The sequence below is a fragment of the Cyclopterus lumpus genome, chromosome 10 (genome assembly GCF_009769545.1).
Source record: "Cyclopterus lumpus isolate fCycLum1 chromosome 10, fCycLum1.pri, whole genome shotgun sequence".
Taxonomy (NCBI): domain Eukaryota; kingdom Metazoa; phylum Chordata; class Actinopteri; order Perciformes; family Cyclopteridae; genus Cyclopterus; species Cyclopterus lumpus.
Window position 1 is genome coordinate 1,056,073 of NC_046975.1, and position 20,942 is coordinate 1,077,014.

The window sequence follows — 20,942 nt, forward strand, 5'->3', positions numbered from 1 at the left end:
ATAACACAGTAATATAAGAAATTAATAAACAATGTTGGTAATCAGATAAATCAGAAAAAGCAGACTTTCAGCGTAACGGATCATACACTTCACCAATGACGACGCCTTTCTAAAACCTATTGGCTCAAAGTGCTGTCAATCTTCTTTTGCATTTTACAGCTCGATTCTATTGGCTCGAACGATTAATAGGATAGTTCATTTTCAGAATTCGACCAACGCATTTCTGAGTTAACTCCATGCCTAATCTTAAATTGTCATGGAGGAGAAAATCTTCATGACGCAGGACGCACAACAGCTGTTGCTTTAGCTCATGTTGCACCCTGCCTTTTTCGACCTTTTGTAGAACTTTTAGTTGAACACCAATAGTAATATAGTGAAATATATAGTTTGCTACATGAGAACATTCAAATGGCACACATTGTGGCCAAATGCCCATTTAGACTAAAACAAAAATGTTGGCCTAAACTTTCATTACTAAAAACTCTCTAATTTTGTTCTGCTTCACTTTTTCAAAGTAAAACTTTCCAGAGGGACTGTTCACATATTGTGCTATCACTGGAAGAGGCATAGGCAGGCCTCTGCATCATTCCAATTAGATGATCATCCTGAAAGGGCCATCTTTTTTAGGCGAACCTGAAGCCTTTAATTTGTGGTGCGTGCCATGTTCATTTACTCTTAACCAGTAAGATATATAGTGGTATTAACACATCTGAACAATATTTCACAAGTGTTACTGTTTATTTTAACACCAACATTATTTGAATAGACCTTGTGGTTGCAGAGATACACCCTTTTTAGTTTGGGTATGCTAATAAGTTAAGTTTATTAAATAATGACTTCATTTTTAAAGGGTTTTTATTAAATAATATGACCAATAATTTAAACATTACATTATATGTCATTTAGCTGACGCTTTTATCCAAAGCGACTTACAATAAGTGCATTAAACCATGAGTCCAACAACAAGAATCAAGAAAGTAAAATTTCTTCAAGAGAGCCCAAACTACAAAAATACCATAAGTAAATGTCATTCAAGTGCCACTGAAGTGCTAATCTGTTTTTATTCAAGGTATAGTCGGAAAAGATGTGTTTTTAGTTTCCGGCGGAAGATGTAGAGACTTTCTGCTGTCCTGATGTCAATGGGGAGCTCGTTCCACCAATGAGGAGCCAGGACAGCAAACAGTCTTGATTTTGTTGAGTATTTAGCTCGCAGTGACAGAGTCACAAGTCAATTGGTAGATTCCGAGTAAAGTGAACAGGCTGGGGTGTAAGGTTAGACCATATCCTGGGTGTAAGGTTAGACCATGTCCTGGATGTAGACTGGACCGGATCTGTTCATAGCACAGTACGCAAGAACCAATGTTTTGAAGCGGATGCGGGCAGCTACTGGTAACCAGTGAAGGGATCGGAGGAGCGGAGTAGTGTGGGTGAATTTAGGGAGGGAGCTACCGTAGTCTAGGCGTGAAATGACCAGAGCCTGGACCAGAGCCTGGACCAGAACCTGTGCCGCCTTCTGAGTAAGAAGAGGACGTATTCTCCTGATGTTGTACAGCATGTACCTACAAGAACGTGTTGTCGCAGTAATGTTGGCAGTGTTGACTGTCGAGAGTTGAATGTCGAGTGTCACACCGAGGCTCCAGGCAGTCGGCCTTGGGGTCTAACACAGAGTTGTTGAACGTGGTAGTCAGGTCGTGGGTGGGAGAGCCTTTCCCTGGAAGGAAAAGTAGTTCAGTTTTGTCAGGATTGATTTTCAGGTGGTGTGCAGACATCCACTGAGAGATGTCAGTCAGACAGGCAGAGATTCGTGCTGCTACCTGTGTATACGATTGGGGAAACGAGAGGATCAGTTGGGTGTCATCAGCATAGCTACGGTAGGAAAAGCCATGCGAGCGAATGACAGAGCCGAGAGACTTAGTGTACAGAGAGAAGAGGAGGGGACCCAGGACGGAGCCTTGAGGGACCCCAGTAGTGAGAAGGCAAATGTCAGACACAGATCCTCTCCAAATTACCCAGTAAGTGCGGCCGTTGAGGTAGGATGAGAAAAGGGAGAGAGCAGAGCCTGAGATACCCAGATCCTGGAGGGAGGAAATAAGGATCTGGTGGTTCACTGTGTCAAGTGCAGCAGAAAGATCTCTAGAAGGATAAGGTCAGATGAGAGAGAGGGTGCTTTAGCAGTGTGAAGATGCTCAGACACAGCAAGGAGGGCAGTCTCTGTTGAGTGGACGGCCTTGAATCCAGACTGTTGAGGGTCAAGAAGGTTGTTACTGTGCAGATAGGAGGAGACTTGGTTAAAGATAGATCACTCAAGAGTTTTGGAAAGAAAAGGAAGAAGAGAGACAGGTCTGTAGTTGTTGACTTCAGACGAGTTGAGGGTGGGTTTCTTCAGGAGATGGTTAACTCTCGCCTCCTTCAGAGAGTTAGGGAAACAGCCAGTTGAGAGGGAGCTGTTAATAAGATTGGTGAGAAAGGGTAGAAGGTCCGGAGCAATGGACTGGAGAATGTGAGATGGGATGGGGTCAAGGGGGCAGGTGGTTGGGCGGTCAGAGGTCACCAAGGTAACAACTTGATTAGGAGACAGGGGGGTGAAAGAGGAAAGCGAAGGGGATGAAGAAGAAGTTGATGGAAGTGTAGTGATAGAAGATGGATTAGTAAAGGAGGAGCGTATGTCATCTATCTTGTTTGTAAAGTAGTCGACGAAGTGGCTTGAAAGAAGGGTGGAAGGAGGAGGGGGACAAGGGGGGTCAGTTGTGGTAACAACTAATAACGGTTCTGATACAGTATAGTTCGTGGCTGAGGTCTTCTAGGTTTCGCAATCCACAGCCCACTTACAGCTACCCTGTTTGTAGTTCTGTCTCTTACATTCCCCCAGAAGCCTCAAGCCTCAACCCAACATCCCTGAGCCCTTCTGAGCTGCCTCTCCGTCTGCCCCCTCCTCCTTCTCACCAGGGTGTGACATTCCAGAGGTGCACAACCATCTGCCTGTTGGTTCCGAATACACATCCACAAAGCTCACCACTCCTATCGTTCATTCTTTAATAATACAGTAAATCATCATTAATGATTAATTAATTTAATCTACACAGAGATATTCTTCAATAATATAGTGAATCATTAAACAATAATCTACACATATTCTTTAAGTTATAGCAAATTATTAAATCCCAATTAACACATAGCTATAGTAATTTATCCTATTCTACAGTGCCTTTATTCATTCTCACTGGCATTTAGAAGTGCCATCATTGGCTTCAAACAGGTGGTGGAGAGGAGACACTGAAGAAATTATTGTCCATATTGGATAACGTGGACCACCCTCTCTACCATCTACTGCAGGGACAGCGGAGCACGTCCTCCAACAGACTGCTTCAGCTCCGCTTCACAGGGACAGATACAGGAGAACATTCCAGATACAGGAGATCATTTCTTATACAGGAGATCATTCCTTATACAGGAGAACATTCCTTATACAGGAGAAAATTCCTAATACAAAAGAACATTCCTGATACGGGAGAACATTCCTGCCAAGTGCTATAAGACTGTATAATAAATCACCTCTGACCAGATCCTCCTCAAATTGAATCAACATCAATAACCCTTGCACCGCTTCACTTCATATACTTTATACTCACTTATATACACTGTATATACTTTTTTCATTTTCTTTATTATTTAATTATTTAATTTTCTTAAATGTAAAATGTCCTGTTCTGCTATTTTATTTTAGTGTATTCTACATATTGTAACCTTGTTTGCTGCTGCAAATAAAGTTCCCCCTGGGGATGAATAAAGTATCTATCTATCTAGAACTTTGAACTAATTATTCAGAAGAATGTGTATTCACAATATGAATGTATTATATGAATGGTTGTATTGCAATGTTTTATTTGAAATAATCAGTAATCTACGTATTTTGTCGGCAGCATTAGTACATATCATGTTTGTCAAGAAGAATTCCTGTTCCCCTGCTGTCTCACTTCTAAATTACTCAGTTATTTGCTTGAATGGCAGCAGAAAATGATGGTATTTCAAAGAAAGTGCTTATTTGAATGTTTGGCTATCTGAACAAAACACAATGCAAATGACATTATGGCATTTCAGTCATGTTAGGAAAGTGTGACTATTATATTTACACAGGTGTTAATTTCAGTGGAGCCCATTCTGTTACAGTTTTACAGTTTTAGTTAAATGTACATGTTAAAATCCAAACAGTGTCCTCCTATTAAAAAGATGTCAAAACCCAGATGAGATAAGAGTGTGCCCTTGTGTATATATATTGTGATTGTTTTAACATTATTTCCAAAACAGGATACTATGTGGTATATCATGCAGTCTAGCTTGATTCAATGTAATGAGATGCCAACTAATATATATATATAACTAGCAGCTGCCACTATGTGCACACACTCAGTGTGTGTCCGAGGAGTTGCACAGTGTAAATGTTCTTACCAAGAGAGCATGTTGCTGAGCCAGCTTTACCTGGATAAATAAACTAGAGTGGACATTGTTATTATTAAGTTGGTCATTACAGTGGGCTGCAAGGATGCATAGTGGAGCCTACAGCATGGATGTCAGCAGTATCAACACATTTAGTTATTAAGCAGCTTGTCTCTAGACATTGTTTTGCACAATACTAAGTAATTAAAATGCATAACAACACAATTAGAAATCCTTTAAAAGAGCAGTGCTATCTTGGGAGTGTTCATGATAACCGAGTCAATGTTTTTCGGAGATTTTCTGGGTAGGACCCATTGGTGCCCCATTGCCAGGAGTGTTGACAGTCCTGGCAATGATGGGGTTGTATAATCCTACCAGCATGCTGGACTATACATGACCAGTGAGCAGAAAACAAGGCTGTGATTACCTCAAAGACCCCTTAAAGGTGTCTGTCTGTCGGTCTTGGTGCTGTGCACAAATCTATGCAGGCAGCATACTCTTCTTCCCAGCTCCAAGATCTGGCTGAGATCCGAATAAGAAGTAGTTTGACTGAGGGGTTGCTGCTCTATCCTGAAAAAGGGCACACAACTACAGCTACGATAAAAAGGTGTTCTCGTCATTATTTGAAATATTACATCAAAAGAAGGTGTACAAAAATAATTTCATGAAGAAGACATATATATATATATATACATATATATATATATATATATATATATATATATATATATATACATACATACATACATATACATATATATATATATATATGTGTGTGTATATATATATATATATATATATGTATATATATGTGTATATATATGTATATATATATATATGTATATATATGTGTATATATATATATATATATATATATATATATATATATATATATATATATACACACACACATATATCCACAACTTTTGCTCATGGAAAACCAGACAACAGGGAGTTGAGTTGTGCCATGCAGTTGAAACGAGGTATAGTACCATTGGCATTACAAATTGAACCCTTTGTGTTTAAAAAATATATATGCTGTAGCCATGATCTTTTAGACACAAATCACATTTCTTTGGATTTCTCATTTTTGCTCTGTTATATTTTCGAATGAAAATCATTTCGCATTGCTGCTCCCAAATAAAATGAAGGCAGCATTTAGACACACACTTCTACGAAGCTCCGCAGTAAATGCTGCCGCCACACCTCCCTGCATCTCCACCTAACCACCACATATACACACCAGTCAAACTTACACACAATGTCACTGCATCAAGAGCGCCAAATGTGCAAGCTAATCCATGAGCTTCTGTATTAGCTCCTACACTGAGCACCTTGTTTGTCATTAAGTTGTGATCATCAAAAAGCATTTTCCCTTTCTACGCTCTGGCAACGGCAATGAGAGCAGCAAGGCCGCTGCCAGAAAACTAGGTCAGTGGCTTCTCGTGTGTTATGAGTTCGACCGTCTCTTCATTAAGGAGACAAATACATAAAAAATCCGTAAGACAACAATAACAAGTGGCCCATTTCCACAGTAATTGCAGGTGTGTGTGAGCATAAGTAGGAGTGAGAGCGAGACTGAGGGAAGGAGAGCTAGAGAGACACTGTGCATTGGTGTGTGTGCCATGAAAAAGCAGAGTAAGGAGCAGAGACGTTTGTGTTCGGCTGTGCAGCCTTGTATGCAGAGAGGTGGACGGAGGGAAAAGAGTGTGTGTGTGTGTGTGTGCACATTGCACCCCTCCCTCTTGCGCTGTATGAGTAGTCAGTCAGGTATTGTTGTAATTATTTCTGCATCATTCCTCCCTCTGGCCATGGCTTCATTCCCACTCAACCTGCTCTAATCAAAGACGCACAATTAATGTAACCTTTTTGAACAGCAGATCACACCTCCAAAACTGAAGCAAAGACTGGAGGGCTACAAGACTTTATTTCTCTTTTTATATCATTTCTTTGTGTCAGTAACCTCTGGCGAAGTAAAGATGAACGTATTAAAAATATGCCTAAAGCGATACACAAGCAATGTCAAAACCTTTTTCTTTCTGTGTTTCTCTGTCTTTAATGCTACATGTGTGCCACTCTCTTCCTATTTAGCTACATTTTCTCTCACATACTCTTAGCCATTCACTTCCCGAAAATGGCTTCACTGAAGGAAAATGTGACACACCAGGGCTATTCAATTAGAAATTCAAAGAAATTCAAATTCTTACCAACAAAGGTCCAATCTGGTTGGATTAATATTAGAGTTAGATTTAGATGGCTGCGTTTAGCCACCCACGATCCCTGTTCTATCCAGTTCCATCATCAGACAACTCCGAAGTTGTCGGCCTCGCCTTCCAACTGCACAGGGGGGAGATCCCGAACTCTGCGTCCCCTACACCACCCAGCCATTCGTAGTCCTTCCAGAGGACTGCCTCTTTACCAGAGACATCTCATCTTGCTATTTATTTTCCAGGACTTCATTACCAACCCATTCACATTCATCGCTCATCCCAGCATCCTTTTCCACTCTCTTGATCCTGCCCCTCATGTCTCACCAACCTCGGCCAACTCCTCCCACCTTGATGGTAAATGGCGCAGCTACAGGAGCAGCTCGGGGTCAGGCTTCTTGCCCAATTATCAAGGTGGACTGAGGAACAAGGGGAGGATGACCCGCTCCTCACCGAGCCTCAGTAGCCAATGGAATCATTGGCCAGAATTATCCGTAAGATCCCAAGTAATATCGTTGGGTCTACTCATCTCTTCATGCCTCAACCCCTTTCTGCTTTCTTAATACAACTGTCTCGTTCCATGTCGTAATAAACCATCTGTAAAATCACATTTAAAATTCTTCTCCTCACCTACAAAGCCTTGATTGGTGATGCACCATCATATCTTAAGGAGCTTGTAGTACCATATTGCCCCACTAGAGAGCTGCGCTCACTAAATGCGGGGCTACTTGTGGTTCCTAGAGTCCTAAAAAGTAGGATGGGAGCAAGAGCCTTCAGTTATCAAGCTCCTCTTTTATGGAACCAGCTTCCACTTTCAGTCAGTGAGGCAGACACAGTCACCTCATTTAAGAATAGACTTTCCTGTTTGATAGTGCTTATAGTTAGGGTTGAATCAGGTTTGCCCTGGTTGAGCCCCTAGATATGTTGCTATAGGCTTATAGGCTGCTGGGGGATGTTTTAGGATACACTGAGCACCTATCTCCTCTTCTCTCTCTCCTTATGGATGAATTTACATCTCTCCATTGCACCTTATTAACTCTGCTTCCTTTGAGTCTTTGTGACTTCACGTCTCATAGGGTCCATTGGACCTGGCGGTGTCTCGTGCCTCCTGCCTGGTGAGCCGACCTCCTGCCTTGGCCCCGCCTGATGCACAAAGTTACTGTGGCATCTTCTACTCCTCTGTGTGGCCTGTAAGCCAACTGCATGGGATCAAGTGATTGCACAGTTTTCTTTGAAATTTCTGACCTTACCAATTTTTCCAAAATGTTCATTAAAATTGATGTGAGAGCGACCGGTCTAAAATCATTTAGACTTTTGGGGCAACTGGATTTGGGAACAGGGACCACCACAGTATCCTTCCAGACCTGAGGTACATGCTGTGCCTGTAAGGACTTATTAAAAATGTTGTGGAATACAGGACTCAGTTCTTTTGCACAAGTTTTAAGTAAACGACCACAGATGTTGTCAGGTCCATGACTCTCATGTAAGGATGGCCTTTTCCACATCCTTTTAGTCTATATCAAAGTGTTGATTGTCTTCCAGTTTGTAATTCAGTTCTTGAGTTTCATTAGTAATTAGGTATCAAAACAAATATAAAAACGATAGAGGGCAAACTCAGTATCTGAATTGAAGCCATCCAGAGTGACAAGATAGTTCTTTGGATTCCCAAGGCCTGCTATAGTTTTCATGCTGGACCAGGCTGAACCAAGGTTATTTGCAGCCATCTTCTTCTATTTTCAGCAGCTCTTTGGTCGCTACATGCAGATCAGAGGCTACTCCCTGTTTAAAAGCATGTTTTTTTTTCTGTATGCTGTATTTAACAGATTTGGTCACCCATAGTTTGTTATTAGGGTAGATTTGAACTCGCTTACAAGGGATGATCATGTCCCTGCAAAAGGTAACATATGAGCATGTTACATCAGCAAGTTCATCCAAATCATCACCACAAGACTAGTTAAACATGTCCCAGTCAGTGCTGTCATAATATTCCTGCAGGCAGAGCACAGATTCTTCTGTCCAGTCTTTTATGTCCCTTGTCTGTGCTTTCTCTCTCTTTAACACCGTTTCATATGTGGGCAGTAGATGTACGCAGTTATGATCCGCAGAGCCCAGTGGGGGTAGTGGGAGTGATTTATAGGCATTCTTTACTGATCCATAACAAAGGTCTAATGTCTTATCCCGCCTGGTTGGACAGGAGACATATTGATCAAAGTTTCTAAGTGTCTTTTTGAGACAATTTTGCACGACATCAAAGATAGTGCTGGAGGCAGAGGGTGGATGTACACTGCGGGGCAGAAGGGGCGCAACGATACTGATAAAAGTTCTGGCGTACAGATGCGTTCCCTGACAGTCACAGAGCTGCAGTATTGTTTGTTAACATATAAATATACCCCACCACCTACAGTTTTCCTTGTCACACAGCCTTACGGTCCAAACGAAGTGGAGCTCCAACATGTCTCAGTGAAGGCCATGACACAGCAGTCTCATAAGAATCTCTGTCACACGGGCTGAACTCACAAATTTCAGTTGCAGCAGCATAGTTGTGTTGGACACGCCTCACTGAAGACGATCAATCTTTGAATTCAGTAACACAATCTAGTTATCTTTTTTTACTTATTATGGTTTAATATTAAATTAATGTATTAATTAATATGTTTAAACTAGCAAGCTATTTCCAAGCAAATTACCGGTGAGGCTATGTTGTGTGAAGTTAGTAAAAATGATTGTATAGTGGGAGCGCCGCCACTACCAGACGCCATTGTTTGCTGACTTTTGACCTGTCACCTCCGCAAATTGCGTAACTGTAACGCTGGCAGCCTCGTGGGGAGGTGGGAGCTGCGCTCATGTGATTGGTTGAAAATGAGGGTGACATCTGATTGGTTACAGATAGGTCCATGTTGAAAAAAAAACGCATTTGCAAATCCCAGCCACGTCAGGGGAGTCTCAAAAAACCCACACACAAATGCAGTACAATCCACACACAAATACATACAAATGCAGAAATATATTTGTGATTTTGTTTTATTTAAATCGTAATTTATTCATGTGTGCATTGGAAAGTATTTGTGAATCGTTCTCCCTGAAAAAAAAAACTATGGGCTTTCTGCTAGAATTTAATTTATTTTGTCAAAATGACTCACCTCCACACCTACTGGTCTGATTCTCTGGTCTTTTAGTACCACTTCTGACATGTTAGATGTGATATATTTTCATTTGCTGATTTCTTACAGCAGGACTCCATGATGTGAAAGTCTTCGTTTTACTTATATTTTTGTGGAAGTAACACTAACAAATGAGGACGAACAGGTCACTTTATATGCAAATGTTATTGATGTTTCAAACTTCCATTCTAGTGGATTATTATGCAACAATTATATACCAATTCTTCATCAATTTATGGAAAGAAAAACACTAAATCCAGGCACCAGGTGACAATTCAAAATATAATGCAATATAGTGCAATAAGGCTCTCAGACATTCTGTTTTGCTATCTGCATTTCTGGGTTCTGTGAGATTTCAATTTATAAAAGAATCTAACTTTATACGTACAGGTACATATGGGATATTTGAGCTCTGCATTTAACTCATCCTAAGCATTTAGGCACAGTGGGCTGTTGTAAAGCCCACAGGGAGAAACATGGGGTTCAGTGTCTCGCTCTAGGACACTTTGACATGTGTACAGGAAAAGCCAACCAACTGTGTGATTGGCCACTGAGCCACACCCACTCAAAAATAAATTGTTAGTCTTGTTGACTTAATAAACTATATCTGACTATTTATTGGTAAAACAATTTTGCCAATGACATACATCTCTGTGCAATAGTTATTATATTCCACCTTGTAACAAGATAAACTATAGGTCTTGTCTGTGTGTGTCGTGATTGTTCATTTTCCCTCAGGCTGGTTCATTTATTTGGCAGTATGATATGGTGTTTCCTCTGCCTGCAACAGAGTTTTAATAAGAGTCAGCCTCCCATCCTCATCTTCTTCTTCTGTTCCTACTCCTTAGCAGGCTGCAGTGTTCGGCAACCTTTTTTTAGAATCAGCACTAGGATTTGCTATGGTTACCATGGCCACCAGTAGAATCCAGGAGGAAGAGCTTTGCTGGTGTGTTCTGCTCACCTATAAACACTCACCTCGACATCGCACTACCTCCATTGTTAACCAGCAGGTCACAGAATGAACTCACACTTTAAACATTGGCATGGAGAAAGGGTGGATTCAAAATGTTCTTTAAATAAGAATTTTCATCGGACATAGAGCTTTTAAAGTGTGTACGTTAGATATAATGTACACGTAATACATACTGTGTAGTGACCCCGTAAGTCCACTATAGTTGCTTCCAGGTAAGTTTGACACGTGTAATAACTAGATGCAATGTCCAGGGTTTGAATTCGAAAGGTTATTTATTTACACTATTGTACAACTTTTACACTTGAACCAAAAAATGAAAGTAATCAGACCATTCCTATGCCGGACACTGTTTAGCCTCATACGGTCAAAAACGGTGTGCTCCTGCCAGTCAAGCAACACCTGGCCTTAGTGTTCCTCCTGATTAATATTTCGGGCTGTCTTAATTGACAGTATACATACAGACAGTGGGAGGTCCAACAAAACACAAACAAACAAAATGGCTCTTACACACCGGCCCCTAATTGTGATGGACAGTAGACAAAACAATTATATACCATTTTTACATAAGGAGCCATTACACTAGAAACAAAAAAGTATCGTATGAAAAGGTCGAACTTATAAAAATACCTTGAAACCCATATCCTTTTTATCTCAGAACCTTGTCTGTGGGTTCGTTGTGACCACTTTCCTCCTTCAGACGTCTTCTTTTTAGCGAACTGACATGCTGTTTAATCACTGGTTCTTCCACCTTGTCAACAACAATCTGATTAACAGTAGCAGCAGGGCAGCCAGTCTGACCCTGCATTACACCGTTTCCATGAAGTGGTCCCGTTGTACCCCTGACATTGACAGGTAACATTGAAAGGATGCCGTTACTGTCCCCGGCCCCTGTATGCCCACAAGTAGAGACAGTCGTGCCACGGACGGTTCCTTTGACTTGTCTTTGCCTCTTTCCTGACTTCCAATGTGAAGATTTTGGTTGCAGACATCACAAAAGTTGATTGCAACTCATGCTCATGTGTCCAATACGCAGGCAACCAAAGCAAACTCATTTTCCTTTTAGGAAATCCAATTTCTCCCACTGTGTTCTTTTCCTTAATTGTGGACAGTGCTGCAATGCATGTCCATGCATGCAATACAAACAGGAAACATTTACAATTGTATGTGACGTACTTCCTGTTTGAGTTTGAACGCTTCTCCTTCTTTCACTCACAGCTGGTTCAGCACCAAAAGACAGCAGTTGCAAAGCAACTTTTGAACTGTGACTTTACCTTGATGTCTTGTTTATTTACACCTAGAGTGTCCTGGATGTCACCAAAAATAGGATCAGAAACTACTTTGACCTGGTACTCAATAAATTTGACTGTCTCTAATACCAGGTCTGCGACCATGGGTTCCAGAGATGTCACATGCAGTTGTTCTCCATTTCTCCCTGAGCTTGTACGGAAGTTTCTGTGTTATTGTTTTCATGTTTGCTGGCATGTTGAGTTCATCTAAGTACTGCAGGTCTTCCATAGCATTGCAACACTCTCGTAAACACAATGCATATGCTTGTATTCCTTTAGCATCTTCTGCCTTAACAGCAGGCCATCCAATGATCTTGTCCACATAAGCAGCTGCGACCTTTAATTCATTGCCAAAGTGTGTCCTAAGAAGGTCTTTGGCCTCAGAATGCCCTCTCTCTGGAGCCATATGCTACGCACCAGTTCTCGAGGCTGCCCCATAGTGAATTGTTCCAAGTAATATAAACTTCAATTCAATTCAATTCCAATTCAATTTTCAATTCAATTCAGTTTATTTTGTATAGCCCAATATCACAAATTACAAATTTGCCTCAGAGGGCTTTACAATCTGTACACATTGACATCCCTGTCCCAGGACCTCACATCGGATCAGGAAAAACTCCCCAAAAATAACCACAGTCTCCTCTGTTAGTTTTAGCTTCCACACAATGCTCGAAAGTTCTGATGAATGGTCTAAATTTAAGAGGCTCTCCATCAAAAGTAGGTATTACTCTGTGTGGAAGAGAATGAGAGTTCTGTGTCTGGACGAGGAGGGCCATTAATTCATTGTGTCTTTGCAACAGACTGTAAAGCTCTCCAGGTATTTGAACATTGCCTTGAGATGATATTGTTTGCTGACCACCAGGATTTACATCTGGTTGATGTGATTCTATTTGGTCAGATGTTTGCCACTTGTAGCTCGTCGGAATAACTGCTTTTTTATGTTCATGTTTGTTTACTTCCATTGATGCTGCCAATGTTAATGGAGCCAGTGAATATTTCTGCTGAGATGATTCCTGTTGTGGTTTGTATTGTTTAGCAAGAGGGTTGAGTGCTGTTCCTTTTTTGAAATAAGAGTCCATTCCATCCAAGTGTGCATTTGAAACATTGTCTTGATTCAACACTGCTAATTTAGCTGTAGATGCTGCTATTTCAGTGTCAACTTCCAGTTGCTCCCTTTCCCTCCTTAGCTGCTCCCTCAGTTGCTCCCTGAGTTGCTCCTCTTGCGCCTCCAAAGCATGTTTCCTCTGTAGCGCTGCAGCACGTGTCATGAGTGCAGCCCTTTCTGCCTCTGCTTGAAGCCTTGTGGACGATGTCGTGGACCTGCTGCCTGTTGAGGCTTTACTTGAGCGACCTGAGCGGTCGCTGGAAGCAGTGGATTCAACGTTTGAAACACTGTCCTGAGGCTCCACATTAACCTCATCATTATGGACGTCACTACTTTCAGTATTGGGGTGACTTTTTTACTGTAAACTAACCAATTATTTACATCCGTACTGAAGACCTTGACATTGAGCATTTTTAAGTTGTACCACACTTCCTGCCTTCCCACCTCCTCTTTAGGTAACAACATCATCAACATTTCATGTTTGACTCTTTCTTCATTACAGAGAACGTTAAACTTCTCAAATGTACCTTTTACCTCTTTGTCGTAACTTTTATCACCAATCAAACCCAAAATTACCTTTTTGAGGTTGTGTGCTCTTTACAGCTTTGTCTTTCTTTCTTGTTGCAGACTTATATTTTGTCCATGAGTGCCTTTTCTGTTAATCTAACAGTCCGCTTTTTGACGGAGTAATCCTTCAGAAACCTGAGGCTGTCTCAAGTAGTTCTGAATCGACAGCGTGTTCTTCCATTGTTTATGATGCAGATTCAACTCTGAATGTTCACTTAGTTCTTAGTCACCACCAAGGTGTATAGTCATGTGCGCACGTAATCACAACAATGTCCTTCTTTGTTGGAGATAGCGCTTACACATACCTTTGGCTGGCATACAGGTGTCGTGACACTCTCTTTCCTACGTGAGTGAACAGCCGCACCTCTGCCGCTCCAACCTCATTGTCGGCGCTGCTCCACGTAGCTCCGCTCCACTGTCATGTTTTGCTTGTTCATACACATTTAAATTATTATGGGGAGAAAGAGGGCTGGAGGGAACTTGTCGTGGCAGATTTTTCTTCTGGATCGATGATTAATCTTTCTAAAACCTGATGCTGTATCAACTGATATCTTTCTCCTATCTGACTGGTCGGTGAGACGCCACAGGAACCCACAACACATGAGAGAGATTGGATTGAAGTTCAATTCACGTAGATTTATTTGTAACCCAAAAAAAAGGAAAAGATATTAAACACAGTACTTATAACATAACTTTGTTGTATCTTTCAAGCGGCAGTGATGTTGAAGAATGAGGATGAAGGAACCTCCGCGGACACTGTTCTTTCTGGTATAATAGAGTTTACTACAGACAGGAATCACAGGTCAGGACGAGCGTCAGGATCGATTGGAGAAACTTCTGAGCCAATATGAAGTTCTGCTGGACACTCCAAAGCCGACCAGTTATATAGAGAAGATATTGTGAGCAAAACTGGGGATAACGTAACGTCACACAGGGGCCTCTAATCTAAACACATATTTTCCAGACACAAGAATGAGTACCATATAGCAAGACTGGAGATAACATAACGTCACACAGGGGCCTCTAACCTAAACACATATGTTTAAGACACAAGACGAGTACCATGTATGGACCGATAGTTTGGATCTGAGCCTCTAAGCAGGCGCAGAATACATAACATATTCCCCCCTTCGAGACTAAACAAAGTCTCGACAAAAAAACAAAGAAGAAAATATACTGGTGTATAATCATGACAAAAATAGCAACCCGTCCTACAGCATAATTTTAACAATAAAGCAATTGTATGGAGTATAAAAGTGAAAGTGAAAAATATGTTAGGCAGCTATCTTTCTTGAAATATCCATTAAACAATGGAGACAGGAAAATTCTCTCATGGCTCCTCTGCCAAGGCAACCTTGCATAGTACTCCATACCACTGAAATGTGGAATTTTAGCAAATTGTGTAAGGAAATGACTTAAGCAAATACATATGGACCTCTCAGCAAATCAAAACAAATATACATATATACATACATATATATATATATACATATATATGTAAATACATATACATATATATATATATATATATACATATATACATATATATATGTATGTATATATGTATATGCATATATGTATATATATATATATATATATATATATATATGTATATGCATATATATATATATATATATGTGTATATATATATATATATATATATATATATATATATATATATATATATACATACTGTATATATAGGGCGCTTGTGGCTCAGTGGTGAGCAGGGTCCTTCAATCAGAGGATCGGTGGTTTGATCCCCGGCTCCACTAGCCCACGTCGATGTGTCCTTGGGCAAGACATTTAACCCAGGTACAGATTTTCCTCAGGAATATACCCATTAGATATGGGTATGGAACTGAACAAATATAATGCCTTTACTATGATATAACCATTTGATACATAGCATACGCTTCATTGTTAGTCATAAAGAGATGGATGGACACCCAAAGAAGAGATACATAGTTTTAAATATTCCCTTTAATAACCAGAAGATGAGTTGGGATGAGAAAGGAAGTGCCCTATCAGCAGTTACTAGAGTTTTCACTCGGAAACACTGTTGATGAAAGTTGTCAAACTGTTGGAAGTATTTGAAGGGTGTGCGTGATGGAGATGAGGAGAGCAGATGTAAGCATTCATCAATCATGTGAAGAGGGCATGTGTTATTTCTTTATTCAAGTTGGGGATTTTTTGAGGTTTTTGATAATATACCATATTCAAAGGAGACCATAGTCCTTAAAACTGTGCTGCTGGCTGGCACACACTGGTCCTCATTCTTCTCTCTGATGAGTCATTAATAATAATAATAATAATAATACATTTAGGTTAGGTTAGAATACTTTATTTGTACCAGTAGGTAGACTTGGTTTCCAATGGATCATGAGGCATTCATCTCGACACACATTACAATCAACACAGACAACAAGACAGACATGATGATAAGAGTACACAAAGCCAAAAACCAGTGCACTGTTATAATTATAATGTGTTTTTATAGCGCTTTGTTCTACACCGTGGTACCAAATACCTCCGTCTAGAAGGGAGAAGCTGAAACTCCCTGTGAAAAGGGTGGAGTCGTCCTTTAAGATGGAGCCGGTTATCCGTTGTAACTGTCTGGTGTACAGGGACTCTGGGCTCAGCTGTGACTCCAATCAGCCTGCTAGACCATTTCACGATCTGACTTTCTGTTCTTTAAAGACAGGCCTCCAGACCATGACACCAAAGAGAAAGATCAAATTGATTCAATAAAAGCACGATAAAGTAAGGTCATTGTGGTTTTGTCAATGTGGAAATATGAAATGGAACAGTTTCTCAAACAAAACAAACGCCGGTGCCCCTTTTTGCACACAGCTTCACAGTTTGCTTAAAAATTCAGTTTTGGGTCAATAATTGTCCCAAGATATTTGTAGGATTGCACACATTCCACTGTCTGACCCTGAATGGATATGACTTCATGCATGCCACAACCATTTGCATCCCCGGCCTGTGGATAACCTTGAAATTAAAAGGCTGTAAAGCCAAATACCACCGAGTGATCCGGGACTTGCTATCTTTCATGCGATTGAGCCACTAGAGCGGGGTGTGGTCCAAACAGAGGGTGAATGAGCGTCCCAGGAGGTAGTAACGCAGGGAGTCAACCAGCCACCGGATGGCCAGGCACTCCTTCTCCACCATGCTGTACCTGGCCTCCCTCTCTGAAAGCTTCCGGCTGATGCATCCATCTGCAGAGTAAATGGGAGAGAGAAGTTAGATGTATGACGGAGTGGTTCCCCACAGAGAGCTTGTTTTACCCTCTCAAACACCAACTGGCACTCCTCCGGCCACTGGCCCGTCACTGTCCTGCCGTTGTTGAATCAGAAAAAAATGGAGGACATTGTAGCGGTTTGAGAACACCCCGAGCTCTTTAATACAACTACAGGTTAGCCTGAAGTAGCGCTGGAAGCCAGTCATCCAGACGCAGTTCCTGGAGAAGACGGTGAAATTCACCGAGCTGTGTGCGGCGACGGGTGATGTTATGAACCCAAATACGAGGGCGTCTGATGTTCCGACATTTGTGGTATTTCCACAACAAGTATAGAGTAGAAATAGTGGTTATTTATTTCATGGCGGACGGCGGAGGTTATAAGCCACGGAGATAAGCCACGGAGATAAGCCAAGGAGATAAGCCACGGAGATAAGCCACGCACCCTTTTTGCGTCTAAACGCGTCTGTGCATTGACTTTGCATGGGATCTGGTGGCGCCTTTGGTGTGAACACAGCACAACTTGTCGGGCGTCGAAACTCACGCGAGTAAAGCGAATATTCGCAGCGCGTTTGGTGTGGACGCAGCATAAGGCTGGACCCGGAGAAGCAGGGCAGTTGGATGGTGGAGGAAGCTGGGAGTCCCTAGCCAGGGGAGGAAAGTCCTGGAGGGCAAGGATTTTGTATTTATTCTCCAGTGGGACTTTGAAGTGTTGAGTTGCAGTAGAGGGATGCCTGCCCCCGAGCTGCTGTGAGCACGGACCAAGGACCAATGCTCGTGGTGGGAAGGAGTGGAGCTGACCAGGGCTCTAGGTTTAGCTCCGAGTCGGAGCCAGGACTCAGGGACTGGGAACGGAGGAGGGGATAGTTTCAGGTGCTCGCATTGGAAGAGAGAAAACAAAAATACAATGCAATAGGACACATGCAGGGGCCAACACCATTTTATTTAAAGTAATACAAACACCAAATTACTACTCAAGATATGTTAGTTTGTTTAATTATATATGATACATCAGGGAGTTCCAGGGTATTTGAACACATGTTTATGCATGTGTTCGCTCTTGCATAATGTGTGTGTATTTAACTCTGAATGGGTGCGTGTGTGTGTGTGTGTCACAGCGCCCTGATTTTGCAGCGTCATCACTGCAGCCCTCCCTGCACAGCAGAGCTTGTTTATAAAAGAACCAACCAGCCCAGATAAACCACCTCTATGCGTGTGTGGGTGGAGAGAGAGTATGTGTTGTCAGAGAGTGTGTCTAACCAGCCCAGATTGTTATAGCAGATACCCTCATGAGAGACAGAGGGAAATCAGTAGAGGAAGAGAGAGAGAGAGACCTGGGTACTCTCCCTGGTCTGAACTGGCAGAACGTGCATTAGATTAACTGTGCTACTAATTTCGTCATCTTGAGTGTTGGTGGAAGCTGACATGTTTCCTCTGCACTTGTTGTGTAACAGTGGAGGCTGGGAAGATTTTTAGTGCAGAAAATCAACAAGGAGACACAGAGTGACACGATCCCACAGTCACCTCATTCAAGAATAGACTTAAGACTTTCCTGTTTGATAGTGCTTATAGTTAGGGCTGAATCAGGTTTGCCCTGGTCCAGCCCCTTGATATGCTGCTATAGGCTTATAGGCTGCTGGGGGATGTTTTAGGATACACTGAGCACCTATCTCCTCTTCTCTCTCTCCTTATGGATGAATTTACATCTCTCCATTGCACCTTATTAACTCTGCTTCCTCCCCGGAGTCTTTGTGAGTTCACATCTCATAGGGTCCATTGTACCTGGAGGTGAGCCGGCCTCCCGCGTTGGCCCTGTTGATGCCCCCCCTCCTCTCTACCTCCTTCTGTTTCATGGATTGGAGTTCCATTCATACATTGTCATATTCATGTAATGTGTTTATGTAACTTTGTAAATACTGTTCATTCTGTACACATGACATCTATTGCATCTGTCCATCCGGGGAGAGGGATCCTCCTCTGTTGCTCTCCTGAAGGTTTCTTCCCTTTTTTCCCTGTGAACACTTATTTTTGGGGAGTTTTTCCTGATCCGATGTGAGGTCCTGGGACAGGGATGTCGTATGTGTACAGATTGTAAAGCCCTCTGAGGCAAATTTGTAATTTGTGATATTGGGCTATACAAAATAAACTGAATTGAATTGAATTTAATTGAATCCCGGCACTGAAAAAGAACATTCTCCTTTCTGACAAAAATAGCAATGGAAGCCCATTTCCGGTAGTAATAGAAAAATAAAATGAAAATTTAGCTGTGAAAAAAAGAAATTATGAGATAATAATGAGATAGTAATTGTGCATGCGCTTCAGTGACACTAGCTTTTTTCACAGGTCTTTTCATCCCCTTGCTGGTCTAACCATGCAAACGACATGCAAATGGTAACTATAACTGTTGACTTTTGTAAATGTTAGATGTTAGATATCATTATACAGTCTATTAATCAGTCCAACTATTTAGCTAAACAAATAATAACATAGCTGTTGCATGTGTTGCAGGTGCCTGGATATCATTGTTTTAGGCGGGATAGAACCGAAGGGAGAGGAGGAGGGGTGCTTTTCTATGTGAGAGATGACATATAATGACTTTCAGGCGGATAAGAGATAGAGTATTGGATAAGAATAATCTTGTCCCAACAAATATCATTTGACATTCTAGGTGTTTCTAGGCCCCCTGCTGCAGATGACACTTTCTATGATCAACTCACAGAAATCTTGAAGAGTGCAATCTGAAGAAAGAATTCATTCTTATGGGCGATTTAAATGTGAACTGGGAAGATAAACCAAAGAGGAAAAAACTTTAAATGATCACTGACAGATTTCACCTAGAACAATTAGTAAAAGGCCCAACAAGGATTGCCAAACGATCCAGTACACAAATTGATTTGATATTTACCAACAAACCAGAAAGAACAACTGTGGTGCCTGGGGCGTGGTTAGGCTCAGCTGCAGAGGGGTGTGGGGGAGTGGTTCAGGGAACAGGTGCCGGGATAGGCCTAATTGGCCTCAGCTGCAGGGAATCAAGGCCTGAGTGGCTCTGCCCTATATATGGGGCATACAGGTGGAGGCACGAGAGAGGGGAGCAGAGGCACAGTCTTGAGACAATAAAGCATATTACCAAATATACCCTTGAGTTTGCTCATCCTTTGGTGCTGGGGGGGGAGGAACCAGCATGTGACAGCCAGGAACGTGTCACAACAACCAAAAGTTATAATTTAATCACTGGTTTATCAGATCACAACCTAACCCTATTTGCCAGAAAACTCACAATAAATAGGTTTAGGAATAGGGCAAGTAAGACAAAGATCCTTCAGTGCATACCTAAAGCTAAGCAAGAAGAATTTGTCAGTGAAATTAACAGCTTGTGCTGGGACAATGTACTGTCCTCTGACGATTTAAGCTATGGCTGTAATAACTTTACACATAGAATCAACTCTGTAAGGGAACGTTTTAATGTGAGGGTTCAGATAAAATGTTAAACTTAAAGTACATTAATGATTATCTTGCTGTTGCTTTTGTTTTTAATAATTATTTTCTGGAGTCTGTATATGAGCTAGAAAAATCTTTTACAAAAGGGAAGTTGGAAATTGTTCCAACAGATGCTACAGGTCAGATTTTGCTGGCACAGATTAACGAGGCACAAATTCCATAAGATTAATAAGCTAATTGGTGAGAATCTGCAGCATCAGTTATGAGGTTGTGTGCGATAAAGTCTCACAAAGCCATATGGATTTACATTCACAATATCAACAACACCTGCAGGAAGCTCTAAGCTCCTAGCAGCTAAGTGTGTGTGTGTATGTGTGTGCTTATACACTTTTGCACACACATACACACACACCCTTTTCTTTCTTTCTTTCCTTCTTTCTGTTAAATGCAAGGGCACAAACGCATTCTAATAGCCTACTTTAGGGCCGCGTGTGAGACAGAGTGTATATATTGCAGTTTGCTGAATT

General features: G+C 41.4%; 1 pseudogene; it reads right to left on the reverse strand.

Annotated features, from left to right (window-relative positions):
* Positions 1-1,060: 1,060 nt before the first annotated feature.
* Positions 1,061-20,942, reverse strand: part of LOC117737897 — an 82,130-nt pseudogene continuing 62,248 nt past the window's right edge.